This window comes from Caretta caretta, chromosome 2 (genome assembly GCF_965140235.1).
Source record: "Caretta caretta isolate rCarCar2 chromosome 2, rCarCar1.hap1, whole genome shotgun sequence".
Taxonomy (NCBI): domain Eukaryota; kingdom Metazoa; phylum Chordata; order Testudines; family Cheloniidae; genus Caretta; species Caretta caretta.
In genome coordinates this window covers 127,642,686-127,655,686 of record NC_134207.1, presented here as the reverse complement: position 1 = coordinate 127,655,686, position 13,001 = coordinate 127,642,686, and the positions used below count along the sequence as shown (strand labels likewise).

General features: G+C 38.9%; 1 protein-coding gene across 2 annotated transcripts in view; it reads right to left on the bottom strand.

The window, feature by feature from the left end:
- CDH9 (cadherin 9) overlaps window positions 1-2,571 on the bottom strand; it is a 128,288-nt gene extending 125,717 nt beyond the window's left edge. For both annotated transcript variants that reach the window (XM_048839668.2, XM_048839667.2), the window contains exon 1: window positions 2,277-2,571. The gene's annotated coding sequence lies outside the window, so the exon portion shown is untranslated. The remainder of the gene's footprint in view (window positions 1-2,276) is intronic.
- Window positions 2,572-13,001: the final 10,430 nt, after the last annotated feature.

Below are 13,001 nucleotides of genomic sequence, written 5' to 3'. Positions count from 1 at the left end.
AATACCTGTGACCTAGTGGCTGGCTAGACTTTCAGAAACCATTTCAATTTTCAAAGATTTCCAGACACAATCAGATGTTACTAGTAAGTTGTTTGGTTCTATTCATAGCCTTATGAATAAGGTCATAGTTAAGTAATTACTTTCTATTTGGCACCTAAACTGGGGAACTAAATTATTCTCATTGGTTGATCTAATGATCACAGAGTATTTCTGCCAGCCCAACATAACTAACATGCTGTACAGTATCCTTGTTGACAAGCATTCAGACGAAAAGAATATGCACACCTCTATAAATGAGCTGTTATCCTGAAGTCTGGATAACTGGAATTTTGGTCCAATTCACCAGGCAAGTTAAAAAGCTTCTATACAGAAAATATGAAGGAATCTTAACATAAGATGCACAGAGACTAGGATACGATATTGCCATACTTATTTTGTCTTTCAGCTTCTTTTTGTACGTATGTAATACACATTGCATTTTATTAATATCCCTATTTTAGCTTTTATCAAAATAATAATAATAGGTGTTATCCCTTCATGCAACCAAATGTATAACAGTTTAGTCCAAACATATTAAGAGAAATATATGTGTAGTCCAAACATATTAAGAGAAAAACAGAGACATGACAACTATATTGGGTACAACTTTGGTGGTTTACAATACTAAATAAAACAGACACACTTTCCTCAGTTAACATTCACATTATTCATCTTTTAAGGGCTGTGCTTTTGTTATAATTGTTTGGCTGCATAACATGCCTGTTCATGTAAAAGTCTCATGTTATTGCTAATAAAACATTACAACAGGTGACAACAAAATATAAGGCACAAGGTCTAAATGTTTAATTGTATATCTATTCATGTTTAAAATTTAATTAATATCCTTTAGAGGGGGTGAAAAAACCACTACCTGTCCTCAATAAACTCCACTACTATGACCAGTCTCATTAATAAGGAAGATGCTTGACCCTACTAGTTAAGCTATTTTAAGTGTTATACGTGAAGAATACGCATTGATTTTTAACTCCAGTGCATGGCTTACTCATATCATAAGAAACTTGAACTCAAGTACATTGCTCTGGGGCATGATCTTGCTCATATTAAAGTCAACTGCAGTTTTGCTACTGACTTTACTAGGAGCAGGATTGGACTCCTGGTTGTAAACTTGTCTGCTGCAAAAGGAAATTACCCTAAACGAGCTCCTATTCTATTATCCTGACTCATTATTTTAAACTGTCTGCAAGAGGATAAATTGGTACAGTATGCATACAGCTACAGTATTCAGACCACTACATTATTACAAGGAATATTGATTTCCTTAACATTGGTATTCATCATTCTTTGTTTGAGACTTGTGTGCTCACTGAAATTGAATTGATGTGATTGCATGTTTTTTGTATGTGTAAAAAATGTCATTTATCAAATAATTGCATTCTGCAGATTACTTTGAAGTCAAAATATCAATTGTGCCTTTCATTCTTTCTGCCTTGATTTCTATCCAGTTTGCTGTTTCTAAATATCATGTTGGCTAGGTAGTTAGTTAGCACTTCTGGAAAGTAGCCGTATACTTCAATCTGGCTGCCTTTGACTTACTGCTCAGAATATCCCAAGGAGCATTACCGTTACCTCTCCAGGTCCCTGAACCTTATGCTAACAGTCATTTTAACTGACCGTCAATTCTTCTCCTGTATCAACTATATATAAAATATGGATATTTTTCTTTTAGCCCTACAGAGATAGGGATTTTTTTCACTCAGTTTAATGGCTAAAACTTGCTTCTTGTTTATCCTTTTATCTAGAGTGAATTCTGACTAGATACTTTCAATAAAAATAGAAATCAAAGATGGGGGGATTGCAGCTAACACACAGAAGAGGAGAGAGACTAGCCTGCATAAAAATGTTAGGATATACTGGTAAAGTACAAATAAAATAGAACTTACTGTATATTGACACTGTCTAATAGCATAAAGCTTCCTAATACACATAAAGCAGTCTCTATGTATATATTGTAATATTCAAGGAAATTAACCAGGCATTGCAAGTTTTGTGTTTCAACTTTCAATAGTGTATTACAATATTTTTTATAACATAGTCTCAAAATCCTTCCCCTCCTCCCCCCCACCATTCCTTCTTATTCCAGAAAAGAAAAGAAACCAAACCAAACCAGAAAAGATAACAATCAAGGATCACTGCTGGTTTGAACAACTTCTTTTAAAGAAAAGTTTCCACTTTTTGCTGCCAGTAATTCCAAGGCTAAAGTAGGTTAATCCTCTTACCTTATTCACCAATGTAAAGTGAATCTAGCTTGGCTCAGTGCTGCACTGCTCAGTGCTGCTTCTCTGCCTGCTTTCCCTCTTGCTGCCTGTTACAGTAGCTCCACTGCTGGATCTAACTGGGGCTCCCTCTCTCCCAGCGTCACTTTTAACTCAGGCAGGCAGGGAGCTGAAGCCAAAGGGACTCTCTATCTGATTGGTTTCCATTCAGTGCCCATGATTAATAAGAAACGTCCCTCACACAGAGAGATATTGCTGCTGATGGAGCTGCAGTGCTCAACATGAGAAGGTTTGGGGCTGGGGTGAGTGCAGGCTTTTCCAGGCATACAGTGATTTGCAAGTGAATGCAGTGGGAGGGTACCGAGAGGAGGGCTTTGTCAAGGACCCCTTTTTGATAGAATGAGCCTCATGGTTTGAAGTCTCAGTTAATCAGCCCAGTTTAATCTGTTTTCAATTTTAATAATAAAGGTGAAGGCATGTCTGTAACCTGTAAATCATCTGGAGAAAAGATTTACCTGCATTATCTATCGTGATTCAATGCCATTTGTGCACACGCACTGAAGAATTTGATATTACCTGGTGCCAGTGCAGGGACAAAAGATTTGAAGTTGAAAGAAAGAGAAGGTGAAGAAGATCCCCCACCCACTCCCAAATTTACAGCTTTAGATTCATTTACAGAGATTGGTAAATTATGGGGGTGTTATTGCATCTCAAAACGCACATAATGCCACATTATTGAGAATGTTTCACTTGTCATGGTTAACAGTTCTAGCACAATTACTGACATATAGTTCTGCCAGCTAAGGGTAATCAAATTTCCTGCTTCACAGTGCAGTCTGATTACCTACAGGGGACAGGAAGGAATCTCTGTTCCCCACTTCCTACCTCCCCCAGTGTATGACAGTACATGTTTAGCTAGATATGTTCTGATTGGTTTTCACCTACATCTGAAGCATCAGATAGTGGCCTCAATAGACCACAGCACTGATGAAAATATAAATATAAACCCCATACCTGCGTCCAATCTTTTTTCGACCTTATCGCTTGGGAAGCCTGTGGCTTCAGCCAGGGACAGCTGAGGTTATTTCACTCACTGTCATAAGTTATGGTGACCATAAACTTGTAATGACCTCGTAGAGACTGTTACTCGTCAGGATCATTGATGCAGAATATGGTCCATCCATGCTGCAAATACACCCTTCAGTGGGCTTGCGGGGGTGGTGTAGGGCAACAGAGGAATATCCAAATGTCTATGTGGAGCACCACTGAAACAGCACAAAGGGCATATGTTCTTACTCTGGCTAATTTAGAAGTGTATTTCTGTTTCAGATGAAGAGATGCAAAAGTACCTCATATGTAGGGCTCTACCAAATTCACAGTCCATTTTGGTCAATTGCACGATAATAGGAATTTAAAAATTATAAATTTAATGTTTCACCTATTTAAATCTGAAATTGCAAAGTACTGTGATCGTAGTGGTCTTGACTCAAAAGGGGCGTTGCAAGGTTATTTTAGAGGGGTCATGGTATTGCCACCCTTACTTCTGTGTTGCTACTGGGCAGCTAGAGAGCAGCGGCGGCTGCTGGCCGGGAGCCCAGCTCTTGAAGGCAGAGCTGCCACCAGCAGCAGCACAGAAGGAAGGATGGCATGGCATGGTATTGCCACCCTTACTTCTGAACTGCTACTGGCGGGGTACTGCCTTCAGAGCTGGGTGCCTGGCCAACAGCCCGCCACTCTCCAGTCACCTCTAAAATAACCTTTCAATGCTCGTGCAACTCCCTTTTGGGTCAAGACCCCCAATTTGAGGAATGCTGGTCTCCCCCATGAAATCTGAATAGTATAGGGCAAAAACACACAAAAAGGTCTCTGTGTGTGTTCACGGTCTGTGACACATTTTTCGTGGCTGTAAATTTGGTAGTGCCCTACTTATATATAAGTAGTGACACCAGTTCATACGTCTGAAATACTATTAGGATTATTGGTTTGGATTTTCCAGGAAGAAAAAATCTGCTCATCACTGTAGAGAAACTTTACTAAAACAAAAAGCAGTGTTAAGATGACAATAAGAGGAGAAGCAGAATATTATACAGGGTGAATCTGATGACCTACAGGACTGGAGTAATAGAAATTAGATTAAATTTAATAGTCCAAACTGCAAGGTCAGGCACTAAAGGACTAACAATAAGAATTTCTGCTGTAAGCTGGGGGCTCATTGGAATACAACAGAGTGGTACTCAGTTGTACAACTGAGAACCAGAAAGACCTGGGTGTATTAGCAGAACTCAGAATGACTGTGAGGCAACAGTGTGGTGCAGCTGTTTGAAATAAATAAATAAATAAATAAATAAATAAATAAGGCAATGCAATCCTAGAACATATCAGGAGAGGTATTTCCTGTAGATATAGGGAAGCACTACTGTACAAGGCACTGGTAAGACCTCATTTGGAATACTGTATACAGTTCTGGTCACCTGTGTTCAGGAAAGATTCATTCAAACTGGATCAGGTGCAGAGAATGACTGCTAGGATGATCAGGACAATGGAGTGCCTACTTTATGAGAGGACAGTGGAAGAGCTTGGCTTATTTAGCCTAGCAAAATGAAGGCTATGAGAGAATATGGTTGCTCTCAATAAATATATCAGGGGGTAAACACCAGGGAAGGGGCTGCACTATTTAAGCTAAACGACAATATTGGCACAAGAACAAATGGATATAGACTGGCCATGAATACATTTAGGCTGGGAATGAGAAGGTTTCTAACCATAAGCGTAGTGGGGGCAAACAACCTAACTAGTCTTAAAATGGAACTTGTTAAGTCTATGAATGGGATTATATAATGGGGTTCGTATGATAGCAGGGGGCTGAAGTTGATGACCCAGGAGATCCCTTTAAGTCCTGTGTCTTATGTTCCTGTGTAGCTCAACCAGCCAAACTGAGTTCTTTAAAGAACAAAGAATAATTTACTTATGAATAAGTTCTTCCTTAATACCACCCACCCCTCATTGATTAAGAATCATAAAGCTTATCTTCACAGCAGGCTGTTTCTAATGACCCATTTCACTGTCAGAATCCCATTTGACATTCTTAAGGATCAGATCCAATACAAATCAAAATCAGTGACAGTCTTTCCACTAACTTCAATGGTAATTGGACTGGACCCTAAATTAACTAATTTCTACTCTTTGATACTATGCACACATACAACTCCATTGAAGTAAGTACCTGCATGTGTGTAACAGAAGTCAGATTTTGGCCCATTATTTTGAAAGCAAAGGTAAAAACAAAACAAAACAACAACAACAACAAAAACAGAAACAATTAATGTATCTTGACTAAACATGTAGAAAACAAGAAAAGTTTTAATAAGCACTTTTATCTCATGCTGTGTCTGCTTTAATTAACAGTAGAAATACTGAAGAGTTAGGTGATGGGATTCTTGTCTTCACCAGTTACACAGAATTATGTGTTCAATCAATAGCAAAGCAGAACAGAACATCTTGGCCCCAGTTCGGGGCCATATGCCATCTGCTTTTGATGCTCCATGGCACAAGCAGCCTTATGCCTGGTGGCTCTAGCATGTTTGAGATTTTCCCTGAATAGAAGGATGCTTGGAGGTGTAGAACCATCATATTGACTCCTGTGTGACCCCTGTACAGGTTGCCAACAGGGGCATGCCTGTCAAGGGTAGCCAGGGCTTCTTTTTGCCTCAGCATTCTTTATACCTTTTTGGGTATACTAACCTGTGCTAGGAGACTAGCCTCATGCAGAGAAACCCCAAGGGCATGTCCGTACACTCCTCCCATTCAACTCCACAAAGTGCTCCTCAGCCCTACCTGAGGATCTAGCCCCTTGCCTAAAGACAGCCATAGCCCAACTCAATACCAGGCATGCAGTGCTCAGGTGGGGAAGGTTGGTTCTCCAATGATGCCATATTTAAGTTCTGAATAAAACAAACAACGCTGTTTATATTAGCCTGTTCCTTCTCATATATTTTTATTTTTCAAAACATAGTACAGGAAGTACTATAGGGAAAAATGCTATGCCTTAAAAATAGACATTTTCTAATACAAACATCATACTATGATGATACACATGCTAAAAAAGCTTTATAAAATATACCATAAAGGGGATAAGCATCAATCAGGAAGACAAGAAGGAAAAGGTCTTGGAGAGCTTCCATATTGGTATAAAAGAAGAGCAAGCAAGAGCAGAATCTATGTGAGCACTATAACTTGTTGAAAGATACCCCAGGAGGCAGAAAAAAATAGATTCCTCCTTGTCAGAGTAGTCAGCAGCAATAGATATGGGAAAGCAGTATGTGTACCAAAGGGTGCAGCAGGATTTGCTTTGATTTCAAGCCAGGCCGTATTTTACAGAAGTTGCTTTGTGAAGCCTTTCTGGAATCAAGCCTTTTTTCTTCTTTTTAAACAGAAAGCATACTGAGCTTTGTTTGTTGGAGTCCATAGCAAAAACTCATAATAAGCCCAGTCCTGTGAGGCTCTGAGTGCCTCCTGACTTCAGTGGGAGCGGGGAGCACAAAGCACCGTGCAGAATCAGGCTGTCTGCTATGTTAAATAGGTTTGTGTTCAATAATTTTTTACTCCTAATTTATTAGTCTCTTGGTGTGTTATTTATATTTACTTGCTTAGGCAAATCTAAATTCAAATCAATGCACCAATTTTACATTTTCTACCAACATGCAGGATACCAGAATAGCCCTATCACATTGTTTCATTTTAATCTCATCAGCAGAGAAGCTCTTGGGCGTTTCAGCTACAAAGAGACCACATCCCTTTGGGATTTGCCATGATCCCATGGGCAGCGAGGTAAGATAAGGTATGGCAAGGTATGGTATGATCCCAATGGAAACAAGTCTAAGGGGAAAACAGTTCAAGAGAGTTGGCAATTTTTCAGAGAGACATTATTAAGGCCACAAAAGCAAAATATCCCACTGCATAGGAAAGGTAGGAAGTAAGGCAGGAGACCACACTGGCTTAAACAGGAGATCTTCAATGATCCGAAACTCAAAAAAATGCCCTACAATAAAATGGAAACTAGGTCAAATTACAAAGGATGAATATAAATAAATAACACAAGTATGTTGGGACAAAATTACAAAGACAAGGCACAAAACCAAATTAAACTAGCTAGAAACATAAAGGATGACAAAAAAAAAAAAACATGCTACAAGTATATTAGAAGCAAGAGGAAGACCAAACCAGGGTTAGCCTGTTACTCAATGAGGGGGGAGGGGGAACAATACCTGGAAATGGCAGAAGTGCTAAATGCTTTTTTATTTCAGTTTTCACCAAAAAAAGTTAGTTCTGATTGAACATCTAACATAGTGAATGCCAGTGAAAATGAGGTAGGATCAGAGGCTAAAATAGGGAAAGAACAAGTTAAAAATTAGATAGACAAGATAGATGTCTTCAAGTCATCAGGACCTTATGAAATACATCCAAGAATACTCAAGAAGCTGACTGAGGAGACAGCTGAGCCATGAGCAATTATCTTCAAAAAGTCATGGAAGGTGACAGAGATTCCAGAGGACTGGAAAAGGGCAAATATAGTGCTAATATATAAAAAGGGAATTAAGGACAACCTGGGAATTACAGACCAGCCAGCTTAACTTCAATACCCGGCAAGATAATGGGGCAAATAATTAAGCTATCAATTTGCAAACACCTAGGAGATAATTAGGAGACAAGTAACAGTCAGCATGGATTTGTCAAAAACAAATCATGTCAAACCAATCTAGTAGCTTTCTTTGACCCAGCCTTGCGGATAGGTAGAAGCTGTAGATGTGGTATATCTTGACTTTAGTAAAGTTTTTGATACTGTCTCGCTTGACCTTCTCATAAACAAACTAGGGAAATACAACCTAGATCGAGCTACTATAAGGTGCGTGCATAACCTGTTGGAAAACTGTTCCCAGAGAGTAGTTATCAGTGGTTCAGTCAAGCGGGAAGGGCATAACAAGTGGGGTTCCACAGGGATCAGTTCTCGGTCCAGTTCTCATCAATATCTTCATAAATGATTTCAGTAATGGCATAGAGAGTACACTTATAATGTTTGAGGATGATACCAAGCTCGGAAGGGTAGCAAGTACTTTGGAGGACAGGATTGAAATTCAAAATGATCTGGACAAACTGGAGAAATGGTTTGAAGTAAATGGGATGAAATTCAATAAGGACAACTGTAAAGTATTCCACTTAGGAGGGAACAATCAGTTGCACACATACAAAATGGGAAATGACTGCCTCAGAAGGAGTACTGCAGAAAGGGATCTTGGGGTCATAGTGGATCATAAGCTAAATATGAGTCAATAGTGTAACAGTGTGTTGCAAAAAAAGCCAGCATCATTCTAGGATGTATTAGCAGGAGTGTTGTAAGCAAGACATGAGAAGTAATTTTTCCACTCTGCTACGTGCTGGTTAGGCCTCAACTAGAGTATTGTCTCCAGTCCTGGGTGCCACATTTCAGGAAAGATGTGGACACATTTGAAGAAAGTCCAGAGAAGAACAACAAATATGATTAAAAGTCTAGAAAATATGATCTATGGGAGAAGATTGAAAAAGTTGGGTTTGTTTAGTCTGGAAAAGAGAAGACTGAGCAGGGACATAACAGTTTTCAATTAAATAAAGGATTATTAAAAGGAGGAGGGAAAAATACTTCTCCTTAACCTCTGGAGATAGGACAAAAAGCAATGGGTTTAAATGGCAGCAAGGGCAGTTTAGGATGGACATTAGGAAAAAAAAAAATCTTCCTAACTGTTAGGATAGTTAAACACTGGAATAAATTGCCTAAGGAAGTTGTGGAATCTCCATCACTGGAGATTTTTAAGAGCAGGTTAGACAAACATCTATCAGGGATAGTCTAGATAATACTTCATTCTGCCATGATTGCAGGGGACTGGACAAGATGACCTCTCTATGTCCCTTCCAGTCCTATGGTTCTATGACTATGAAATGAAAAAAAAATTAAGGGAAGCACCTATTTTAGTCCATAGTTCATCTCAGTTGCCAGATCACTCCTTCCTGTGTATAAAGCAACAGAGGAGCACAGTGGGACACATCATGGACTTGAGACTCCACAGTATTTACTCTAGCTTCCTCTCTGGAATGTTGGATGGGATAACCCATGGGGAGGCAGTGTCCATGGTTCTGAATTCCCACAGTTATCCTGAGATCTGGTGGGAAAATCAGGCTGGTCATTGCTAGTAACATTTCCCCATATATAGGGTGAAGTTCATAAGCTTTTTAACAGGCTCAGTGTTAGTGATATTTTATAAGGTGTCTCTTAATGTTCCTCTAATAAAGGAAAAAATGCAGAAAAGTCTGAGAACGGAACAGTTAAGAAGCACATGAATAACAACCTTCTTCAGACTTGCAAGAGGAAAACTGATAATTTTTTCCATTCAAGCACTGTACATTTTGACCAAAGTCCATAAAGCTCTGTGAAGCATAAAGAAACCAGATTGAGTTATCACCATTAATTTAAAAATTGCATGTAAGCTCTTCCATATAGTCTTCTAGTTAATCATATCAAGAGAAAACAATTAGCTCTTCTCCTAGCTTTTCTCCAAGGCTTCTGGTCTCTTCCTGTAAAAGGCATTGCATGATTTATAAATTAAGGAGAACATGACTTCTCCCTCTCTAAGATTGACAGAACACTGCTAAATCGGACCCAACAAGCTCTTGATTTTGGCTAGCCCTCTGTGTGGTACTCAGGGGAGGGGGGGCGAGGGGAGGGGCAAAAAAAAAGAGAAAATAAGAAACCAGCTGACCCCTTTGCACACCTATGCAAAAAGGAACCCCCATTCCAGTCTCAGAGTAGGAGTTACAGTACTAAAAGTGTCTACAAACTCCCCAAAGTAGCATGGTAGGATAGGGAGGAAGCAGCAGCAAGGTCAGATCATGGTAAGGATGATTATCTAATGTTAGAAAAGTACCATGCGACATTTACCAGCTTAAAACAAAACAAACATAAAATATAAACCAGACATGACATAATTTGCCACAGGACCAGTTGGTGTCAGGCTGGTAAGTCTACAACTTTAATGTATTTGGATTATCAGAGGCACAGCAGTGACTGTAATTGCTAAGATTAAGTTCCAATTTCAATTACAACAGTTACCCCCCCATGTACACATACCTCTTTTGTTGCTCATAATTTTCTTGAGATAAACTAAATCTTCTGGGGCTAACATTTCCATCCTTGTTGTCAACCCAGAGATAAATTATTTTGAGATAGTTGGCACACAACCAGTTGCCATTTTATTAGGTACATATGTGTGGAACAAAAAATCTTCCCATATGTTCCCATCAGAAACTGTATCTCTCAAAAGAAAAGGTTACAAATAGATTTTTAAAAGTATGATATGTAAGTAGGAGCCAATTTTCAACAAGCTCAGAAAAACAGCTTTAAAGTTCCAACTATTTATAACAGACAATGGTGCAGAGTTTGAAGCAAACTAAACTCTAATAATGTCTATGATTTCACTATTATTTATAGTTCCAAAACATGGATGGGAATACAACATGTTGCATATAGCTGGTGTACTATATTTATGCTATATCAGAAACAACATTGAATGATATGGCAAATATAAAGCTAAAAAGAGGAAGTTAATATAAAGGCATATGCATAAGTATGTAGAGTTCAGACTGAGGTTTTCTGTACCTTAACTCTGTATTTACGGACTTTCTGAGAGCTCAGTTTCATTAAAGCTGGATATAATTAGTGCAATTTCATTCCCCGACCTCAGACACCATCAGAAGAGAAAATTGTAAAGACACTTGCTCCTGCTATAGGGCTGAAACAACTTCATTAAAATGTTATTTGGCACGTACAACGTAGTTCATAAAATAACTTGATTTGGGGTTTCTGAATCCATTCTCTACTCCAACAAGTCCCATTTTCCTCATGTTCAGGGCATAGTAGGGAGGGACTGTGTAGATACTCAGAAAAAGTCCTGGGCAGCCCAACACAGTATGTGAGATGGTCACTGCTTTCTCATGTAGACTGCTTTGCTCATTGGAAATAGTGGTTTGTATCCAAGGTAGGTGAACCGCAGTTTTGTGTATCTCAATACAGGATCAGGTCTCCCTGGGTATTATGCAACTATATTGACTATAGGACAGATTTACAAAAAAGTATTTAGGAGCCTAAAGATGCAGATACATTCCTAGTGGGATTTAGAAAAATGCCTGAACAGGTTAGGCACTTAATACACATTGAAAGTCAATAGGAGTTAGTCACCTAACTAGTTTAGGCATCTTTTGTAAATTCCACTAGATGCCTATCTGTATCTTTAGGCTACTAAATACCTTTGAAAATCTAGTACAGGGTCCTTATGTTCAGGAATGGTTAAATCTGTTCAAATTTAACTGAATCTGAGAACTAGGTTTTAGAGAGACAAGGTGGGTGACGTAATACCTTTTATTGGACCATCATCTGTTAGTGAGAGAGATGAGCTTTCGAGCTTACCTCACCCACTCTGTATCTCTGGGACCGACATGGCAACAACAACATTGCAAACATAAGGTTTTTGGAAGTTCAGAAAAAAAGGTTTAGAGATTCCGTTTGGATAAATATTTGAGTACACATACAAACCTTCATCTGCAATGACTTTATAGTCTTGATCTTGAAAGTCTTCCCTTGGTGTATGTCATGTGACAATGGTAAAGAATGGCAAAAAAAAGTTTTTGTCTGATATCAAACAAACAAGGAACTTTATCAGACTAAAGTGACTTTATTATCCCTAACGCGACTTTGTCTCTGTTCTTATCTCTGTGTCACTGCACACCCGCTGGGCCTGACTCTGCTGTGCTTTATACAAAGTGCATATAAAATGCTACCAAATCAGATTAATAGCATCTTTGCTTGGGGGAAATAACTACACAAGATTCAACCTGGTGGGGAACCAGGCCCTCTGTCTAGTACCTGCCCAGTCCTCTTCGGTCTGGCTTCTGGCTGCTAAAGATGTAAAGAATCAATACAGATGTATAATCTTCCAAGTGCAGAAGGCTGTTTTGCTTCACTACCATTGCACGTGTCAGTAAGAAGATTAGTTAGATGAAGTCCTCCACCCTGCAGTGGTAGTATATGTTAAAACCACTGTTAACTCATTCCCATATCGAGTGTTGCCAACTCTGGTGATTTTATTATGAGTTTTGTGGCATTTGGTGTTTTTTTTTTAAGCCCCCACTCCTATGGTCAAATATTATGCAAAAATCTCATTTTTCACATTTTAAGTAAGTTCGTCGCCTTCATGGTTGTGAAGAAAAAGCTGGAAAATGTGACCCAAATGCACCCTAAAGTCTCAAAAATCAGAAGGGAAATTAAAAAAACCCTGAAAGTTTTACTATTTGTTTAAAATTTATCACGGTTTTTAAGCCAACCTCAGGATATTTTGGGCCCTGAATCCTGATGTTTGGGATTACTAGCATGTTTACTTGAAGAGTACAGAAGGAGTGTTGCTATTGATTTCACTGTATGAAGTCAAAGATCCTTATGACTGAATTCTGCTACTAAGCATGAGTAACTTGGTGTTCATGTAGGGTCACTGTCATTAATGTAGCTGGGGTAATCCTGTGCTCCAATTCTTTCCCATCACATCATTTTTTTTACACTTTTGAAGTTCAGTGTCCCTGTTCTGCACAGGATCAAGCCCAGTGTAGGGCCCAATCCTCTCATCTTTACCCCAGCCATCACTAATTGACTCT